Source organism: Trichechus manatus, unplaced genomic scaffold (genome assembly GCF_000243295.1).
Source record: "Trichechus manatus latirostris isolate Lorelei unplaced genomic scaffold, TriManLat1.0 scaffold00078, whole genome shotgun sequence".
NCBI classification, from domain to species: domain Eukaryota; kingdom Metazoa; phylum Chordata; class Mammalia; order Sirenia; family Trichechidae; genus Trichechus; species Trichechus manatus.
The window spans coordinates 11813695-11835138 of NW_004444014.1; the positions used below are offsets into that span (position 1 = coordinate 11813695).

The following is a 21444-nucleotide window of genomic DNA, read 5'->3' on the forward strand; positions in this document are numbered from 1 at the left end:
TTTCTGCTGAGTAGTCCGAGCTTATTCTTATTGACTCTCCTTTGTAGATGACTTTTCATTTACCCCTAGTTGCTCTTAAAATTCTCTCTTTATCTTTGGTTTTGGCAAGTTTGATTATAATATGTCTTGGTGACTTTCTTTTGGGATCTGCCTTATATGGGGTTGTATAAGCATCTTGGATAGATATCTTGCCATCTTTCACGATATCAGGGAGGTTTTCTGCCCACAAATCTTCAACAATTCTCTCTGTATTGTCTGTAATCCCCCCGTTTTGGTACTCCAATCACTCATAGGTTATTTTTCTTGATAGAGTCCCACGTAATTCTTAGGGTTTCTTCATTTTTGTTAATCCTCTCATCTGATTTTTCCGCAAATAAGTTGGTGTCAAGTGCTTTATCTTCAGTCTCACTAATTCTGACTCCCCTTGCCTCAATTCTGCTCCTATGACTTTCTATTGAGTTGTCTAATTCTGAAATTTTATTGTTAATCTTCTGGATTTTTGATTGCTGTCTCTCTGTGGATTCTTGCAGCCTGTTAAATTTGTCATTATGCTTTTCTCTAATCTTTTTAATTTCCTCTATTGCGTGTTCTGAGTTTCACTTAGTTTCCTTCCTAATTTCTTGAAGAGTTCTGTATGTTAATCTTTTGTATTCTGCCCCCAGTAATTCCAAGAAATTTTCCTCCTCTGGAAAATTTCTAGATTCTTTATTTTGGGAGCCTGTTGAAGCCATCATGGATTGCCCATTTATATGATTTGATATTGACTGTTGTCTCCAAGCCATCAATAAGTTATTTATTTTGTTTGTTTACTGTGTCCTAGCTTCTTGTTTTGTTTCGATATGCCTAAATAGGCTGCTCATATGAGCTGGTTTAATTATTGGCACCTTTGAAGATCTAATGTCCTGCCACCAGGTAGTTAGATCTGTTACTAGGTATGTGAGCTCAAGAGTCCGCCCTCTCCTCCTGTATGGATTCAGCTCAGGTACCCAGGTAGACAGCCACTAAGTGTGTGGTGTAGGCTCTCACTTACAGTCCTAGACAGGCATGGGTGATTGGTGTAGGCACAGGCATCTGGCGGCAGCAGGGGGACACACTCTGAGCAAGGCAGGGGGCTGACAGCTGCCCCCGAGTGTCCAGGAGGAAGGCATGTTCCTGTTCCCTAGAGCTCATAGGTGGGTGGGTTTTGCAGCTGGACTATGAGCACCTAATGCTGTTGGCTGTAAGGACTAGGGGGCACCTTTTATTCATGGGCCCTTCTTGCAGGTGGCTAGGTGGCATGGGTGGAGCCACCAGTCCTCAGGCCCCTGATGTGGGTAGGTGAAGACCCTGCTTAATGGCCAGAGCAGTGTAAAATGTCAAGAAGCTGCCACTTCACAGATGAAACAGCTGAAGTTAGAGTTCTGGTGTATATCCTGTTGTACGTCGGTGACAAGGGCCTATGCTGTTGAGATGGGCCCACACAAGTCTATGCAGGGGAAAAGGCACTCAAAGTCTGTGGATCCCTTATGCCTGTGCCTAGGCAAAGGAGCTGTGCCTACCCTGGGTTCTTGGCTTAGGGGAGCCAGCACTTTATTTTTTCCCGTTTGTTAATCTGTTGACTCTCCAAGGCAGGGAGAATGGCTCCGGGTGTGTGACGGATTCTACTTCTGGCCCAGGGGACTAGGCAATTGCTGAAGCCGGTCCGAGACCCAGTGCAGAGCAGGGAGTGGGGAGGTAAATGGGAGAGAAGTTTTTCCCTAAGTGGGGGTGTTTTTGATCCGTTTGGTAGGTCGTATGCAAGTACTTATCTTTTGCCAGATCAAGGGCTGCTTCTCACTGGTTCTGAGTGGCCGTGTAGACTCTCTGGTGCTCGGTCTCTCCCGGTGCAGAAATGCACCTCCCGAGCACCGCCGCTTGCCTGCCTCACCACTCACCCTGGAGCTGATCAGGCTTGAAGGACTCAGGCTCTTGCCAGGCCAGGTCTGGCAACTCCTTCCTGCTTCCAAACCATCTCTTCCTTCCCCCAGAACTCAGTCCGGTTCCTCATCCCTGCCTTTGATGTTCAGGGCTCCCAGATTGCCATATATAATCGAATCACTTGTTTTTTTGGTCTTTGTTGTAAGAGGGTCCACCGGCAGCATCTGACTACTCTGCCATCTTAGCCCCACCTCCCTATAGATCATGTTTTTGGTAGCATGTATAAGAACTCTTCACCAAGCCCTGGGTCCTGAAGATTTTCTCTTATGTTATCTTCTAAAAGTCTTATAGTTTCATTTTACATCTAAATTTATGATCCATTTTTAATTCATTTTTGCATAAGTGTGAGTATTTTTGGCTATGGATGGGTGTCCAATTGCTCTAGCATCATCTGTTGAAGAGACTATATTTCCTCCATTGAATTGCTTCTGTATCTTTGTGAAAAATCAGTTGGCCATATTTTTTTAAGGCTATTTACAAGTTCTCAGTTCTGTTCCACTGATCTATATGTCTATTCCTCCACCAATACCAGTCTTGATTATAGTATCTACACAGTAAGTCTTGATATTGGGGAGAGTGACTTCTCCCACTTTATTCTTCCTCATCATGATTGTTTCAGCTATTTAGTTCTTTTGCATTTCCATATATTTTAGAATAATCTTGTCTATATCTGCAAAGAAAATCTTACTAAGATTTTGGTAACAATTACACTAAACCTGAATATCAATTCAGGGAGACTTGACGTCTTTACTGTGCTTAGTCCTCCAATCCATGTACAAGGTATGTCTCTCCATTTATTTAGATTTTCTTTGATTTCTTTCATCAACATTTTGCGGATTTAGTATGCAAGCCCTGCATATGTTTTGTTAGATTTACAACTAAGAATTTCTCTTTTTTTAAGCAATTGTAAATAGTACAGTATTTCTAATTTTGGTTTCCATGCATACATTGCTAGTATAGAGACATACAATTGATTTTTGTATGTTGACCTCGTATCCTCTGACTTGCTGAACTTACCTACTAGTTCCAGGAGTGTTTTTGTTTTTGTTTTTTTTAATTCCTTGGGATTTGCTATTAGACAATCATGTTAACTGCAAACAGGGACAGTTTTATTTCTCCCTTTCTGAACTGTATACCTTTTATTTCCTTTTCTTGCTTTATTGCACTGGTTAAGACTGTCAAGACGGTGTTGAATAGGAGTGGTGAAAGTGGGCATCCTTGCCTTATTCCTATTATTAGAGGGAAAGCATTTAATATTTCATCATTAATTTTGATGTTAACTGTAGGCTTCTGCAAATGCGCTTTATCAGGTTGAGCAAATTTGCTTCAACTTCTAGCTTTCTGGGAATTTTTGTTTTGTTTTTTTAAATCATGAATGAGTACTGAATTTAGTCAAATGCTTTTTCTGGTATCATCATCTGATTTTTCTTCTCTAGTCTGTTAATATGGTAGATTATATTAATAATATATTGAATACCGAACCAGCCTTAAATTTCTGGAATAAACTCCTGCTAGCTGTGGTGTATTATTTTTTTAATATATTCCTGGATTCAATCTGGTAATATTTTTTGAAGACTTCTGCATCTATGTTCATGAAGGATATTGGTCTATACTTCCCTTGTTTGTCTTTGTCTTCGGTTTTCATATCAAGGTAATGCTGGCCTCATAAAATGAGTTGAAAAGAATTCTCTCTTCTTCTATTTTGTAGAAGAGATCGTGCAGAACTTCTGTTAAGTCTTCTTTTGAACATTCGGTAGAACTGCCAGTGAAATCATCAGTGCCTGGAGATTTCTTTTTCTGGAGGTTTTTAATTACTAATTCAATTTTCATAATAGTTACAGGTTTCTTAAAATTATCTACTGAATGATGGGTGAGTGCGGTAGTTTGTAGTTTTGAGGAACTGGTTCATTTTATCGAAGTTGTCAAATTTGTGTAGAGTTGTTCATAGTATCCTCTTACTATCATTTTGATGTCTGAAAGGTCTGTAGTGATATCCTTTGTTTCCTGATATTAATAATTTGTATATTCTCTTTTTCTTTGTCATTCATGCTTGAGGTTTATCAATTTTATTGATCATTTCAAATGACCTTTTTGTTAAAGTAAATTTTTCTACTGTTATTCTGTTTTCAATTTTTTTATTTCTGTCTTAATCGTTATTATTTCCTTCCTTTTTTGGTTATATTTTGCTCTCCTTCTTCTAGTTTCTTGAGATGGGAGCTCAGATTATTCATTTGAGATTTTCTTCTTTTCTAATGTAAGCACTTAGTGCTATAAATTTCCCTATTGGCACTGCTTTTTTTGAGTCCCACGAGTTTGACATGCTATATTTTCGTTCAACTCAATGTATTTTTTTAATTTCCCTTGAAACTTCCTCTTTGAGTCCTGAATTACTTAGAAGTATGCTGTTTAGTTTCCTAGTGTTTGGAGATTTTCCTGTTATTTTTTCTGTTATTGATTTCCAGTTTGACGCCATCGTGGTTGGAGAGCACAGTCTGTATGATTTCAATGCTTTTACATTTGTTGGGGTTTGTTTTATGGCCCAGTATATGGTTCACCTTGTTATTTTTTTCCATGGACGCTTGAAAAGAATGTATATTTTGCTGTTGTTGAGTGGAGTGTTCTATAAATGTTGATTAGATTGATGATGGTGTTGACTTTTTCTATATCCTTGGTCATTTTCTGTCTAGCTATTCTATCAACTGTTAAGAGTCTCCAATTTTAATTGTGGCTTAGTCTATTTTTTCTTTCAATTCTTTCAGTTTTTGCTTCACATATTTTGCAGAGCTTTTGTTTCATGCATACACATTTAGGATGGCTACGTCTTCTTGGTGGTTGACCTTTTCATCATTATGTTTTTCAGTCTCTGGTAATTTTATTTGCCTTGTTACAACTGAGCAGTGGTGAAAGTCCTGACTCTGTTGTCCTTCTCCGATACCACCCCAGCGAGGAAGAAGAAGGATACCTCATAACCACCAGGTGGGGTATAAGTCCAGGTTCTCCAAGGGGCCTTCACTGACTTTGATGAGCAGGGGAAGTGGGCTTCTTAATACTAGGCAAAGATGAAAGTCCCAGCTCCCCACTGAGAACAGCATGGAGAACGGTTAGAAGGTGGCTGGATATGGTAGTTATGAAGCCCAGAACAATTGTGTGACAAGATGGCAACAAATGGGGATGCCAAGAAAGCTGGAGAACTTGGAATCCTTGGCCAACAGCAAGTGTGAATGATGAGGAGTCCCCAAGGACCTCACAGGCCAGAGTCCTTACCCTGAAGTGAAACTGAAGTGAAATCATGGGGTGGGGGGGTGGGGGAGTGGGTGTGTGTGTAAGGAGTTGGTGCCATATCTGTAGTGAAGACACCCAGTACTAACTAATCAACAAATGAGCTGCAGCCTAAAGGCTAGACCTGCAAAGGGATTCAGCAGAAGGCAGTACCAGCAGAAGCTTTGGCTGTAAAACAAGACGTGATGAGGAAGGCATCGGGGCCCGTACATGAAGAAATCAAGATCATGCCAGATTTTAGCCAGGTTAGAACATTTTAATCACGTTCTACCCTAACTGTGTAAGTTTATCTTTCTCTACTTTTGTTTTTCTTTCCTTTTTTATTGTTATTTCTAGAAAAGGTTCCATTTGAAAAATTACACTATTTCAGCTGAATTAAGGGAAAAAAGGAATACTTCCCTGGCACTTGTATTGGGGCCAGGCTTGTTAGCAGAATTAGTGCCTCCCGACTGGCCGGTGTGATGCAGCAGCTGCCCGTCACCACTTGGGAAACCTCTGTGCAGCAAAAGCAGACAGGAGTGTGGGAACGAGCCCTTCCCTCCGGCTCCCTCCTTTGATGGTAATCAGGATGCTGCTCAGACCCACTCAGCCGCCAGCAGGGAGTCTCTGGGCTCACAACAGTGCAGCTTCTCTGACAGGTGGCTGCAGTTACAGACGCAGGGCAGAGGGCACAAGCACACATGCAGGGCCTCGATGGAGAAAACACACGGGGAGCAAACTGTGCACATAGTGGGAAGAGCACAGTGTGGTGACCCCATCCATGGCCGGTTATAAAACGCCTAAATGGGCACAGTGGGGCACCGACTTCCTTAAATCCGTTTTTGTTAATGACAGAAAGTCACCAAGACTTATTTGTGAAATTACGCAAACACACACAGCAATGGTTTAAAATCATCAAAGTGTCACAAAGTTCATAAATATTAAGAGATCATAAAGTTTAGATAAAGCTGTATTTGTACAGGACCAGATAGACATTAACTTGGAGGGGAAAGATGAATTTTCTAAGCAAATTATTTGTATAAATCAAACACAGCCCACAGGCCAAATCTGGCTTGCCACCTGGTTTCGTCTCGCCTGCAAATTAAGAATAGTTTTTACAGATAAATATTTGCAATCAATCTGATGACAAGGAACACTAACTTTGAACCTGAATTAAGCAGAATGTTATCTCCAACCCCCGAAATGAATTCCATTCTTCTTCTTAGTAGACCTGAGTTAGAAAAACACTGTACTCAATTATTATGTTTTGAATTAATTAAAAAAATTGTGCAAATTTGTTTTCTCTTGTTATAGAAGTATCTATACAACATCCTCAATTTTGCCTCTTAGACTGCAGAGCCTAAAATATTTACTGTTTGGCCCCTTAGAGAAAATGTTTACCAACCTCTAGCATAAATTAATAACATAAACAAAATGGCAAAAAAACCCAAGTCTTTGAAATATTGTTAAATTCACTATACAAATAAGATAATTTTAAGTAATTACCTGTTAATTAGAGCACAATTAAGCAGTACTCAATTTGCCTATGTGGCAACTCTATGTATTTAAAAGTAACAGGTAGGTTTATGTTAAACTATTCTCTAAGTCAGACTTCCCACTACTGGATAAGTCTCTCCCTCCAAGGCCCCTTCTGTTTTCAGGGAAAGTAAAATAATGGAGGACCTGATTCAAGAAATTCCACTAAATGTTTCCTTCACTGACCCAGGTTTTTACACTGGAAGACCTTCAAGAGCTTAGACTACAAATTAATCCTTTACTTCTCCCTAAAGCTGGTATTTGAAATAATGGTGGTAAAGCTTCTGGCATCATAGAAACACACAAGCCATCATAGTATGACAAACTGACAGACAGGTGGTGAACTAAGACTAAGACAGAGTAGGAAGAAAGGCCTGGCGATCTTCCAAAAATCAGCCAATGAAAACCCTATGGATCACAACAGAATACTGTCTGATACAGTGCTGGAAGATGATCCCTCTAGGTTGAAAGGTACTCAAAATATACAGTGGCTGCAACAATGGACTCCAGCATACCAATGATTACGAAGATGGCACAGGACCGGGCAACACTTTATTCTGTTGTACATGGGGTTGCCATAAGTCAGAGCCAAATCAACACAACTAACATCTCCCTAAAGCAACTAGGAAGAGGTTGTTAGACCAGAAGAGGGCAGGAAGAGGAGCTAAGTGTCGGGGAGAGATATGAACCAAAGAGAAGGAGGGTGGGCACTTGTCAGCCTGACACCAGATGGGCTTGCAGGTTTCTGATGGAAGGCCTAAAATTAAGGCTCAATATTAAGTGCTGCCTTGATATCTGGTCAATCAGGAGGGTCTTGAATGGCCTAACTATAAGTTCCCCTCCCCACTCTGCCATTGATTAGGTCCCCTAGCCAAACAACCCTCCTTGTTAAAGGGACTAGGTACAGTTCCTGTTTATCCCTGCCAGCCTGCAGAGTTATTCAAAGAAGCCAATCAAATTCTCCCCAGGAGGCACCCCTCCACCTTGGTACTACAAAGCTTGCCTCCCACAATCTGTGGTTGTTCACTCCTTCCTGAGTGCAACCCCCATGTGGCCCCACATGGCATGTGGTTTCCTCCTCTCCTGTGAGCATATGTGACTAATAAATGCTGCCGATCTCATTTGTCAGAGTTGGGTGTCATGTGTTCAGCCATCCCTATAACCCAAGGGTGAGAATCTTCCCTTCCCCCACGAGGTGAAGAGGAAGTGATCAAAATAAGGCTCCCCAAGGGCAGGCAGAGTTGAGAATACCTGGTGTAAGGACTTATTCTGGATCTTCCAATCTGGAATGAAGTCCTTGGTTTAGAGTATGTGGTTGGCTCTTAGAAAGTAAAAACGACCCATTTAACTTGAACAATTGTCCAATCTACTGAGCCTTGCGAATTAGCTCACAGGCAATGTCACGGGCAGCATTGTTTTGGTAGTGTTTTTTTGTTTCTTTATAACCTTGATATATTTTACCTTAAAATGTGGGTTTCCTGGGGCAGGGGTGGGGTGGCACTTGAAGGAACAAGTGGGACAAGTTAGTAAAACAAGAAACACAAGAAGAAAAACACTATAAAGACTTCAAAGTGGCGCAGATTGGCCCAGTAGGGTCTCTGTGCCTCCCTCCACCCCCATGGTGGGGTAAGCTGTCACAGATGTTCCTGAGTGTTTTGAATGGCCTTCTAAGAACAGCAAACTTACAAAGTAAAAGCTAGACCTGGTGTTTGCAAGTTACAACGGGGAAACAACCCTCTGTCTTTTACTAGGGCATGTTTCTGAAGCCACTTGGCTCCAGAGGGCTTTGAAAAAACAGGGGAAAGGTGAAGCAAGCCTACAAGACTCAGTTGCCCACATGTTGTGCAGATACTGTTCAATAATAATAATCCAAGGCAATTACATAGGCAGATGCTGGACTTATGAAACATACTCATAAAAATTCCACCTCTGATGGTCACCCTAGTTGGGGACCAGGCCTTCCCAGCACCAGCTGCAGGAATGACCCTCCCTCCACATCACCCCATCCTACAGGGCCCACCCTGTCCCAGCCACAGCTGGTCATGAGAGTCTGCCCTCTGTCCTTGCTCTCTGCAAACAGCAGCACAGGATTAACCACTGACAGGCAAGAATACCACAGGTCACTTCTCAGGGCTCCCTCCTGCCTCTGGCCATTTGCTTCAGGCTGCCTCCTGCCTCCTGCCTCCTGGGTACTGGAGTCCTGGCTTTGCTCTGCACCTGCTCCTCACTCTCCACACAGTGCCTGCTCACCTCATCACAGTGATGACTTCAGCAGCCCTGTGCTAACTCAGCCACAGCCCTCATCTTCTTCTGTCCTCACCCACAGGAGTCAGCTCACCAAGGCCTAGAGCCCAGCTGGCCCTCAAGGCCCGCACTGTCGCAGGACTCCCTACTGCCTGGGTAACACTGCCACCTCCCAAACCTGGAGGGCCTTTTCAACCTTCCTCTGGAGTTTTAGATTCATATATCCAACTGCTTGCTGACATTTCTACATAAATGCCCCATGAGCAGCGCATACACAACAAACACACCCCTCAAATTGCTCCCTCCTCCGTCCTATGCAGCTAGCTTAGTGATATCACCGTGTGCCTTATTACTCACGCTGGAAACTTATTATGATGCCTCCCCCTCTCTCAACCCTGCACCAGCAGAGACTGCTGCTTTTGCCCCTTCATCTCCCCTCACTCTGCTGCTTCTGTTTAGGGCCTTCTCATCTCTAACCTGTCCCCATGCTTGCTCCTCCCACCCCACTTGGCAACCCCAAGGTCATCTACCCCAAGGCCAACCCTGACCATACTATTCTCCCACTGAGACTCTGCTTTATGTCAGAGTCCAGGCTCCTCCAAGGAGCCTCCAATGCCTCCACCATGGGGCCATGCTCCACCTCTAGCCTCATCACTCCTCCCTTTCAGCCTCATGTTCTGCTCTGACAACCCCAGCAGCTAGAAGTTTCCGGTAGGTATTATCTGTCCCTTACCTCTGTGCCTTTGCGTGCCTTGTCCCGTCTGCCTACCATGGCCACACAGGCCTCCCTTCCATCCTTCTACCCATCCTCCAGACTCAATTAGCACCTCTTCCCTGGCTCCCCCTCCTCATCCCCTGCTGGGCTAGCTGCTAGCTGGTGCTGAGGGCCCACAATCTCTAGGAATTCTGCTGTCATAACACTGACCACATGGTGACATGGTGGGACTCTTGATGTTTCTATGTCCCCAGCTACACAGCACAGGCAGGGGCTACATCTTATTTCTTTATCTCTAAGTCCAGCACTCAGCAGGCTCTCAATAAATGAAATGAATAAATCATTTCATCCCCACAGTAGTTTGCCTAGAAGCTTCCATATTGCATAGTGCCTTTAGGTCAGAGATTTTTTCAACTGTGCCTCACCACTCCACCTGACCATGGAACCCTCGTCCACCTCCTGTTCCAGAGAACTGCCTCCTCCCTTTTGACACCCAAGTCTCGTTGATGATGATGCAAGACTCTTGCACCAATGGCAGACTGAATGAGGAGATCATGCAGTAGAGCAGCATCTTTCTTTCTTTGGACTAGCAACACAATTGGGCCTGGGGCTTGACCGTAAAATACACATTTTCTCTCTCCCTCTCCCTCTTACTACTTTACCTTATCATTTCCCAAATCCCTGCCTCTTCCTCTGGCACTGGGATCTCATGTGCACAAAGACTAATAAACACGCAGGGCTCCTAGGTAGCTCCAGAAAGTCACAGTGAGCTGCTGGCAGAGCAGGAGACCCACAGGGGGGCTGCTACAGGGGGTGCTTCCATACTTGATTCAGGACCTAGCCTCTCTGAAAGCATTTCTGGAGAAATAGGGGTGGGGACCGCTGACACGGGCAAGGACAGCGACTGATCCAGAACCCACAACAATAGTCACCTGTTCAGGAGGCACAACACTGCACGGGACAAACCAGCTCAGCTTCACACAGGAGTTCCCTTATGAAGCCCCCTCCTCAGGGAAGCCCAGGTGGGCAGACCACTAAGCCAGGGCACTATGCTGCGGACAGGGACCACAGGAACAGGACCTTGAATGACAGGATGAAACATCATATTTTATCACATCTACCAACGGCTTCTGATCCTTAAATGTTTTGTTTTATCAACAGAACTTTTTTCAAAAGACCTCTTATGCGCAAGCCCAAAACATAAGAGAGACAAAAGGGGATCCTCTGTGGTTAAAGTTAGAGTGCTCTCCCTGTTTCCAGGTAGGGGTGGGGCTCTGTGGGATCTCTGAGAGCCCCAGGATTTGCAGAATAACGTGTGGAAACCACCGGCTCCTAATATAAATGAAGGTCAGAGAGGATCTGAAGAAGACACACAAAGGTTCTCGGAAATGGTTTCCTTTTTCCAGTCTCCTACCAAGAGTAGAGCAGGAGAGTTTCAGAAGTGTTTCAGCGTGGAAGGAAACCCAAAAGGCACCCTCCACCAAGCTGAGCATAAGTACCAGTAACTGTGGCAGCTTCTTCCACCAGCTGTGACATCCCAAAGATGCCTCAGCTGGTCACCTTTCTACCAGGAGCCTGCAGTTGCTACATCTCCCCCTCCTTGTCTCTTCCAGGGAGGGCGGGACTGGAAAAAAGTGGGGAAGGGGAAGGTGAGTGCCCTGGAGTTTCTCAAACACACAGACCAGAGACTAACAACGCTTTCTGAATTGTGGCAATCACTGTTATATGTATACTGAAAACGTATTGAAAAGTGGACACTCCATACTTTAGTGTACTTTAAGCCTTAAAATTACAGAGCCTCGCTGATGTTCAAAATTATAGTTATGGAGAGTAAACATTAAGGGGCATGATTTGGGCATGGGAGGAACTCAAGCTTTCCTCCAATGACACCATGAAAGCCACATGGTAGGGAGATTTCTCCAGGGGCAGCTGAGCAGAGAACAGAAGCAGGCAGACAACACAGGGACGGAAACAAGACATACTTCATCATAAAAATGACAAGACTCGGTGAAAAGGATCAAGGGAGTGAAGTGGTGGTGGGCAGGGCAGCAGATGATCAACCCATAGACAATCAACTTGGGTTTAGGCATTCTGACTCTGAGGTGATGGCAGGCTGTAGATTGCTGAAACGTGGGACAGGAGCTGGTTTAAGGAGCCAGTCCTAGAGATTTCAATTTTGGTGACATTTTTTCTAGTTCTTCTGTAAGCTCTGTTGCATTAGCAAAACATGGAAGGCACGGTTTCTTTGTTACTATCAAACAGGCTCCTTTTAAACCAATGGCTTCATGTACTCTGAGGTGCTATGAGTGAGTCCTGGAGACAGTCTGTCCCTCATGATGATACAAGAAGGGCTTTTCAGTGATTCTAAAAGGAAGGGAGGGATGGTCCTAGCTGGTGAGAACTCAGATCCCAAGGAGGGGCAATGGGTCTGAACGAGCAGCATGTCACAGGGCTGCAGTGATTCTGAGTGCTGAGCAAAGGGACAAGCAGGAAAGCAAAGTTACAAAAGAGGAAAGCCAGAAAAATATCATTAGGAGAAAGGGAAAGGAGAAAGGTTGTGTTGTGTGCACTGGGCCACACACACGTACAAGGTTGGGCCCCAGACACGGGAAGTGCAAGTGGTGTACAGAGGAAGACAATGGCTGCTTATACTCTTCTTTGTTGGGTTTTCCTCTGTTTATGATGTAGAAATCAACCTGGCTGTGTTCCAGCCACAGCTCAATCACTGTCCAGCAAGTCACTTCAGCCCTCTGGACCTCAGTTTCCCCATGTGTAAAATGAGAAGACCTGACCAGGAGGCCTCTAACATCCTGCATCCACCTGGCTAGGCTCTGGATGGTACCCTAGGCTAGGACTGCCATGGTCACAGACGCAAAGCCCCTGGGGGCCGATGGACATGGGCCAAGGAAAAGTCGCTTTCCAGCCCAAAGACTCCCAGTAATAGGGTCACCAGCCATCTCTGTTGCATGGTCACTCACCACAAAGGCCTCTGGGAAAACAAGACTCTGAGCAAATCTGCAAGTACTGAGAAGCAACCCACCATGAATGCAGGAGTCCTGTGTTCAGTAGTAGTATTTCTGACTAAATGATAAAGATGAATATGAATGCCCCCTTTGACCAGCAATTCCACCTCTAGATGCACACTCTAGAGAAACTCACATGTATACACAAGGAGATACAACAAGATGCGTAGATCAGCATTGTTTGCAACTGCGAAAAAATGGATGCAAACTAAAGGTGGACAAACCAGAGAACTGACAGATCATCCTGATACATTCATACAACGGAATACCACCCAGCAGTGAAAATGGATTGCCAAGGCCACATTATCGGCATGGATGAATCTCATGTCACTATGTTCCTTATTCTTTCACAGGCATGTACTGAAGCCCAACTCTGTGCCAAGCTGCTCTTCCAGGCAGCAGGGTAACCCCTCGCCCTAGTAGGGGGACAGAGAAAAGAAAGCACCACCAAATAGCAAACATCATATGACACACTGTGACGAGCCCTACAGAAAAGCTTGACGCTTCTCTGAAAAGAGGAGGCCCTATTTTCCACAGTGGCCAGGAGAGGCCAAATCAAGAACATGTACTGGTAATGTTTCATTTCTTAAACTAAGCAGTGGTTCCACAAGGGTTTTTATTACTCACACCTTTTTCTAAGTCTGATATAAAAAAAAAAACAAAAAAAAAAAACCCATTGCCGTTGAGTTGATTCCGACTCACAGCGACCCTATAGGACAGACTAGAACTGCCCCATAGGGTTTCCAAGGAGCAGCTGGTGGATTCAAACTAGTGACCTTTTGGTTAGCAGCTGAGCTCTTAACCACTGCGCCACCAGGGCTCCAAGTCCGATATAGTCCAGAGTAATCTGAATTACAAATATGACTTATAAGGAAAGTAATTAACAAATGAGGGTATTGATAGTCTTTTACCTTATACTTTAACACATCCCTATTCTCATGACCTCAAGTCAGGTGTCCTCCCCTCCCCGACTCGCATCCCCCAAACCCCTGCACAGACAACCTATTGCTCACCTCAGGGCGGGGAGTTGAGCCCTAGGAGATGCCTCTGGACATCTGCACTCTGCGGGAGGAGAGAGGAGGTAGGAACAGATCCTACAGGCCACAGTCCTTGTCCCCTACCCGCACCTGCCCAAACCTCCTACCCAGGGAGGCTGGTATATCTCCAGAAGCAGAGGTTCTCAAGGTCAAGAGCAAAGCTCCTGGAACTCAGCCAATCCTCCTAGAGCCTGCTGCACAGAGCCCTGCGGGAGCTTTGTCAGGGAAGTGACTTCCCAAGTTTGACAATGTGCTTCTATTCCTAATTACACCGGCTTTTCAGGCTTTAGGGTGCCTTAGCCTTTTTACATCTTGATATGACAATATTCCAAAAAAACTTTGTCTCTGATTTTTCATACTGAAAAAAAAAAAAAAAAAATAAGAAAGCAAGGTCCGCTTATTGAATAAAGGCTCTCTCCCCCTGGAAATATAAAACAGTTGAAGTAGACCACTCCAAAATCTTAACCGTGAAAATGTTGAAAAAAGACATGGCTGTGGCTTCACTTAGAAATGTCAGCAGCCAGCTATACAAAAAAGCACCAGACAAAATCGCATCAGTCTGATAGGGAATTTGTATGTAAATCCATCTGTCCTCTGATGCTGTCACATTTCCAGAACCACAGAAACTTCCCACAAATAGGATACTGAGGGCTAAACACGCCAGCGCTTAGCTATATCTAGAAAGCAATATCCGAAACCAGCATGAATATCACCACCAGCTACATCTATGTATAAAACACCAAGGCAGCAAGCTGCCATCTGCTCTTCAGACACCCTCTGTATAGCAAATGATGCCAGTGGTTGTTTGGGGTCAGAAATCCCCTCCTGAGAGCGTGAGTAGCTAGCTGTGACACGTGGCATTCTGTCCAGCTAATACCGATCCATCATCAGGGCAGTTAGTGTGTAGGAAGTGAGAGGAAGAGGTAATTCGGCACAGCATGCTGGCACAGAGGCAGACATGGAAACAGGTGAGGTAATGTGCACCTGGCCAGCTTTCCAAAAGGCAGAAGCTACGCCATGGAGGCATTTCCAGCACACAAAACCTTCAAGGTGCAATCCCACAAAATAGCCACGTTCTGTCTAATACTCAGAGAAGCCTAATGAACAATGTAAGCCAGTGGCAGTTAGCTGTGCGTGTAGTACCAGCTTTGTATAAACACTAAGCAAATGAGATAACCAGGAACCCAGAAGATCACAGGGGTGAGATTTCTACACCACCTGAGGCTAGAAGGGAAAGCCACAGAGACATGAGATGCCAGCTCAGCTTTACCCAGGTTGGGGTACTGGTAGCCTCAAGGGTGAAGAAGCAAGAACATTCTACAACGGCCCTTTAGATCTCTCAGCACTGTACTCTTTGCATAGGAAAATAAGAAAGTGAGTCACAGAAAAGTTGACTTTATTCCCAAGAAACACAAGACTCTGGTCAGGAAGCCAGAGTACTCTGCTCCCAGCAAACCATTCCAAACGCTCAGCATGGGCTCATAAGTTCAGGTTCCCATCATACAGTGTGGCCACCTGAAGGGGACAAGCTGCCATGGTGAGGTCCCTCCATTTGTCCACACGTGCCATGAGCACAGCTTTGGCTATGGCCACATTCAGCCTGTGGGTCTTGCCTTCTGTTTTTCTAGCTTTTGATTTTAAGACTCCTCTGTCTTTCTCCTGTTGCAAGGATTTGTTCACCCACTGACATTTTCTGGACAAGATTCACTGGTTGATTCCTTTATCAACAAACATCGATAGGCCTATCAAGCTCCAGGCCCTGTATGAGGTGCCCACTCTGAGCAGGACACAGAAGGTCCAGATGCAAATAAGAAAGTGTCTGGTCTTTAAGGAGGACACGGCCTAGTGGAGGGGAAGGACAAGGGGCAAGTGGTTATGGATACCCCGAGTGGGAAGGCCATACCCCCAAAGGGCCTCTAGGAAGAGCTCCCCAGAAGAGGTGTCACTGGGGGAGTGTCACAAGGAGTAAAGCGATACTCTGCAGTAAGCCAAGGAGGAGACGGCAAAAGGCTCAGCATGCGCAAAGCAAAGAGATGGTGAAGGGCACAGCAGAATCAGACATTTCCACGTGGCTCAGACTTAGCTACACCCAAACACAGAGCCAGAGGGGAGGCTGCTCTCCCACGCTGGTGGTATAAATATGTATGTTCTCACCTCCATGGCCATATGCCAGGCTTATAAACATGTCCCATAGCTGGCCTACATGCAGTGGCAAAAGGGTGCTCATGGCACTATTTTAGGAGACACCCCTGCACTCAGGCAACAGACCCCGAAGTCACAGAAACAGTGGGCTCGTGGAAGCTCCCATGTACCCACTACCCTTGCTGTCAGACACACACAGGGGAAAAAACAGCACAAAATCATTTATCCTTCAACCAACGCAGTTCTTGCTGCCTAGTCATAAGCCTGCATGGAAAATTAAATCAATAGAACAGAACTAGCTGTTTTATTCAAGAAGTCTGCTAGATTAAAATACAGGTTGCACTGTTGCTATTTATCAAGCTTTTGGCAGAGTGGAAAGCACTTACAAGGAAGGCGCTTGCGGTACCTTTTAAAGAAACTCCTTTTTTATGAGACATTATGCTTATTTCTCAGTGCATGGCTACCCAGAAAACCTCATTTAGACCAGAAGATTCAGATCATGACACCCTCTCTCCTTTGGCTTAAAGAGCACAACAGTGACAACCTTGTTCACAAGCTGGCCATGAGCAGCTTCCTAGGGGCAGAGTTAGAATGGCCTTCGGCTGGATAATGCTCCCATGAACCCCCACCACCAACAACTACTGGAAGAGCAGTCAGTCAGCCCTTCTCCCCATCACCACAGAGTCCAGATGCAGCCTCCATGGAATACCTGTTTGCCCAAATGGTGAGGGAACTGATATGCTTCTTAATAGGCCTCGAATGTTAATATCCCAACTATGATTTCCAAAAGTTCAGCTATTCCTGGTTCTGACTGCCTTCCACATTAGGACTTCAACTGATAGAGAGGAATTTTGTAATCCACATGGGATTCTGAAAAAACCATAAAATCGCATATTTCCTTCATTTCCGAGCTTGATAATGCCTAGAAAACTTTGTGCTGTCTTTGGCTGACAAGAAAATGAATACTGGGTTCAAGTAGCACATTTCATGTTTTATGAAATCCCCACGAACCATGACACATTAAGCTGATTCTATAAAAAAAGAAATGCAGAATTGTGAAAAGCAAACGTCTTGAACTACTGAGCAAAGAATAACTGAAAAAAAGTTTTCTGTGTTTTTGAAATAAATGATACAGGATTGAACTATTTAAAATTATCAACCACTTATGGAAATACAATGTGGGCACAAACCAAGTTGAGGGGGAAAAAAGGATATCAGGGTTTTCATCCTAAATCTAACTTAATAGAGTGTTTTTGCTTCTATCCATTCTCACTAGATGGCTTCCATCCTGAAGGTCCTTGCCAAGTTCCTTGTGGTGAGGGGCCTTGGCCAGAGCCCTCTGTCTCCCACTGGAGTTCTCTGAATAGGGCACATGCTGGATGAGTGAACAAGTGAAGGAGTGAGCAGTGGGGGTGCAAGGGAAGATGAGCCAAGACCACCTCGAAGAGGAACAAGGGTTGTCCCAGTGTCCTCACACCCCAGTGACCCATTTTTGTATGTCATAGGCGAGATCATCCTCAAGATAACCCAAGTGACTGCCCGCCAACTTAAATTCTTTTCCTAAAACTCAGCTCAAGCTTTAGAAGGCTTCCTTGTTCCCCATGACATTAGAAAATATTGAATTTTCTTCTAAATCACTTTCTCCTTTAATTACTCATTTGTGTACTGCAGAGAGTCCTTTGTCTGAACGGGCGTGACAATCATCAGTAGTTGAGAGACACAACTGAGCAATCACCAAGACAGGTTTGAGCAGACCTTAAGAGAGGATAGCAGAAGAAGTGGCAAGAAGGGTCAAGGGGAACTCAGCTTGAATGGATGGTACAGAAAATAAATAGTCCTGCCCTCATGCAACCTTTTCCAGCCCCCTACCAGGGACAGCTGCCTCCTCTGAGGTCACACAGTATTTTGTACCAATGTTAGCAGATTCAAACAGCTGTGTTTTGCAATTCTTTGTGCATATGTGTATTCGTTTTCTATTGCTACGTAACAAATTACCACATGCTTCACAACTTAAAACAACACACACTTATTATTTCACAATTTCCATGGGGCAAGAGTCCAGGCACATCTTAGCTGGGCCCCCTGCTCAGGGTCTCACAAGGCTGCAATCAAGGTGTCAGCTGGGGCTGTGGTCCCATCTGAGGCTTAGAAGCTCCTGTGGTTGTTGGCAGAATTCATTTCCTTGCAGTTGTAGAACTCATGTCAACTTGCTTCTTCAAGGTCAGCAGAAGAGTCTCCCACCTCTAGACCTTCTTTTAAGGGCTTACCTGTTTAAGCCAGTCCCACCCAGGATAATCTCCCCTTGGATTGACTTAAGATCAATGATTTTGGGGCCTTAATTACATCTTCAAAATCCTTTCACTTTTGCCACTTAATATACCCTAATCACAACAGTGTGACATCCTTCATATTCACAAGTCTTGCTTACACGCAAGGAGAAGGGATTATGCAGGGTTTGTACACGAGGTATTGATTTGTTCATTCTTCTGGCAGTCTCTGGTAGATTAAAGGTCGCCATGAGTTAGAGACCACTGGATGGCAACTAACAACAAAAACGCCAGGGGACAGAATCCTGAGGGCCCTAGCATAGTATGTATGTCACTTTCTCTACTGAACTCTAAGCTCACTCTCTTCAGCACCTTATTCTTTGACTTAATAGCACAACTTGCTATTATTTTTGTTTGTATTGTTCTCTTCTACCCTACACTCACACACCAAAGTGACTGACTCATCAAAGGCAGTTAACTCACTGATGAATGAATGAACCAGTCAACCAATCTTCATTTACTGAGGTCCCTAACCACAGAAAATAAAAATTGGGGGCCACAGACAAAAAGCCATGAAATCTACAATTTTGGGGAAGTAGATCTTTATGCAATCCTCCCATTAAGGCCTGGAGTAGCTGAGAAAAGACAGAAAAAATGTCTAGGAAGAGGAGTATGGGGCATCCAAATGCACACAGGTTGATAAACTATCGGTGGCCAGGCTTGGTGTGGGGGTTAGACGCAAGGGAAGCCAGCAAGGCAACAAAGATGAAGATGGCCTGCCTGTGGGCACTCTCCTCAGGGCCACAAAGCTGCCTCTTCAGACCTGCCTTAGTTTGACCAATGAGTCCAACACCAAGGTGTTTCTGTGAGCCCTCCTGGCCCCAGTCCTCATGGCCCTGGAGATAACCTACCATTGTCTCCTATGCCACTCACCCTAGCATATGCATGTGAATTCCTGAACGTAAAGCAATAGTCACCCTGCTAATCCTTTGAACTTCTGCAGATCAACATGAATGCTAGTCCCTTAATGATTAAGAGCAGTTCATCCTCCTTTTTAATGACCTGGCTAGGGTCTATGTCATGTAACCAGATGGCCTTCTTTGAAGCTGAAATAGGACAATATATGCTTGATGATAGCCTGGGGGGACATACAGCAACTCATACAGAGGATTAAGAACAGGGAGATCAAACAGCGCTGCTTTCTTCTCTACTGCTTTACACATTTTACTTAGAATCACAGAACCTCAGAGCTGGAAGGGATCTCAGAGTTCAGCCAGTAGCACCCTACCCCCAGCCTAGCAGCCCTACTGCTCTGTTGGGGCATTTCCAGTGCAAAGTAGTATGCTGTTCTGTGGGTGGAAAACTCTAATTGCCACATACCAGTCTGCAATGAACTCAACAAACATTTTGAAAGTATCTAGTATTCTCCAGAATAAGCAAACACTATATATGGTATTCTTGACCCCACCTCCCACCTCCTAACTATAGACAGACATCACTAATCAGTCAAGGCGCTCTGTCCTGCTGATGCTGGATGCAGTCTCAGATCCTCAACAGAACGCTCCAGAAAGTCACCACTGATCCATTTATATTGGCAAGAGAAATAAACTAATTTTCCAACTCTCTTCTTGGAGCTTGTCTTCAGTCAAAAACCACTTTCCTATAACCCCTACTCATTGCTCTTAATCTGCCTTTAAATGTAACAGTTTTGCCCCCTCCTCCAAAAACAACCCCTTACTTATCTAACTACATCTAAATGTATCCCCCACTTAAATCCCTGCAGCCTCAAGCTCAACCCCAAGGGCAGGGTTACCAGGGAGGGAGGAGCATAGCTCTATTTCTGGGATGGTCAGGGCACTCTGTGCAGGTGGGTACCTTGTGAACTGGCTCCAGAAATCGATCTTGCCAACCTGGCATATGAATGGCTTCAGGAGAGTCTAGTATTAAAGTAGCTGTGACAAGGAGAGGCAGAGTAAAGGAAGCAAGGGATAACGTGGTTGAGATCATGAGGATATCAAATCAAATAGAAAACCCTCCAAACCACACTTGATCATTTATCATATTATTGCTGTCCCCATGTTTCACACATTCTGGTCATGATGCCCAGTTCTCAGTGTAAAGTGTGCACTTAGCCACACTGACTCATAAAACACTGAACAAGACCGAGGACAGAGCTCTGTGGCATGGCTCTAGAGACTCTTCTCACATTCATTCCTTACTATTATTTTTTATCAATATCTGTTAAGTATCTACCAGGAACCAAAGGCCAGGCTGCTGCTGGGTCTACGAAGACTGACGACACAATTCACGCTATTCCTGCCACTGAGAAACTCATAGTCCATCTGCTTCAAAGCCATGTAAATAATCCCTCCAGATACAAAAAAGTTCATACAGTATAACCTGTATTTCCATGTATTTTATCTGCAGAAAACATGACATATTTGAAATCAATATGCACATCATCCTGAATTACTGAACTAGCAGCCTATTGCTATTGAGTCGATTCTGACTCATAGCGACCCTATAAGGACAGAGTAGAACTGCACCATAGAGTTTCCAAAGCTGTAATCTTTGCGAAAGCCAACTGCCACATCTTTCTCCCACAGAGCAGCTAGCGGTTTTGAACTACCAATCTTTCAGTTAGCAGCTGAGCGCTTAACCACTGCACCACCAGGGCTCCTGAACTAACAAAAAGTATCCCAAAAAATTCAGTAATTCGGCTTTTTTTTCTTCTAAATAGCAAAACAAGTCAACTTGTGCTGTTCCAACCAACCAACCCATTGTTGTCAAGTTGATTCTGACTCATAGTGACCTTAAAGGACAGAGCAGAACTGCCCCATAGTTTCCAAGGATTGCCTGGCAGATTTGAACTGCCGACCTTTTGGTTAGCAGCTATAGCTCTTAACCACTACACCACCAGGGTTTCCAGCTTGTGCTATAGTACCTCAGAAATAAGATCTGGAAGGCTAAAGGTTCAGCAAATTTGAGCCCTTTCAAATTATTAGCACAAACCAACAGCTTCCTCAAGGGCACCGACACACGCCTTCTACCTTTGTCAACCACACCCTCACCCTGTGAGGTACTTTCATAGGCGCTGCTATGCCATTTTTTTGGTAAAAAAAATTAGCACAGCGTGCTTATAAAGATACTTTGCAGGGGGAGGGTGCAGTCTGCAACCAAACATAGAAGGCATTCGTTATCTATGTAAAAATATGGTAGTAAGTATTCTTTCCCTGCAGATGTTCCTTCATCTATTCTCCCATTCA

At 44.4% G+C, this 21444-nt stretch overlaps 1 protein-coding gene across 3 annotated transcripts in view; it reads right to left on the bottom strand.

Moving 5' to 3' along the window:
- FHOD3 (formin homology 2 domain containing 3) overlaps positions 1–21444 on the bottom strand; it is a 537856-nt gene that overhangs the window by 250135 nt on the left and 266277 nt on the right. The gene's annotated exons all lie outside the window — the stretch shown is intronic.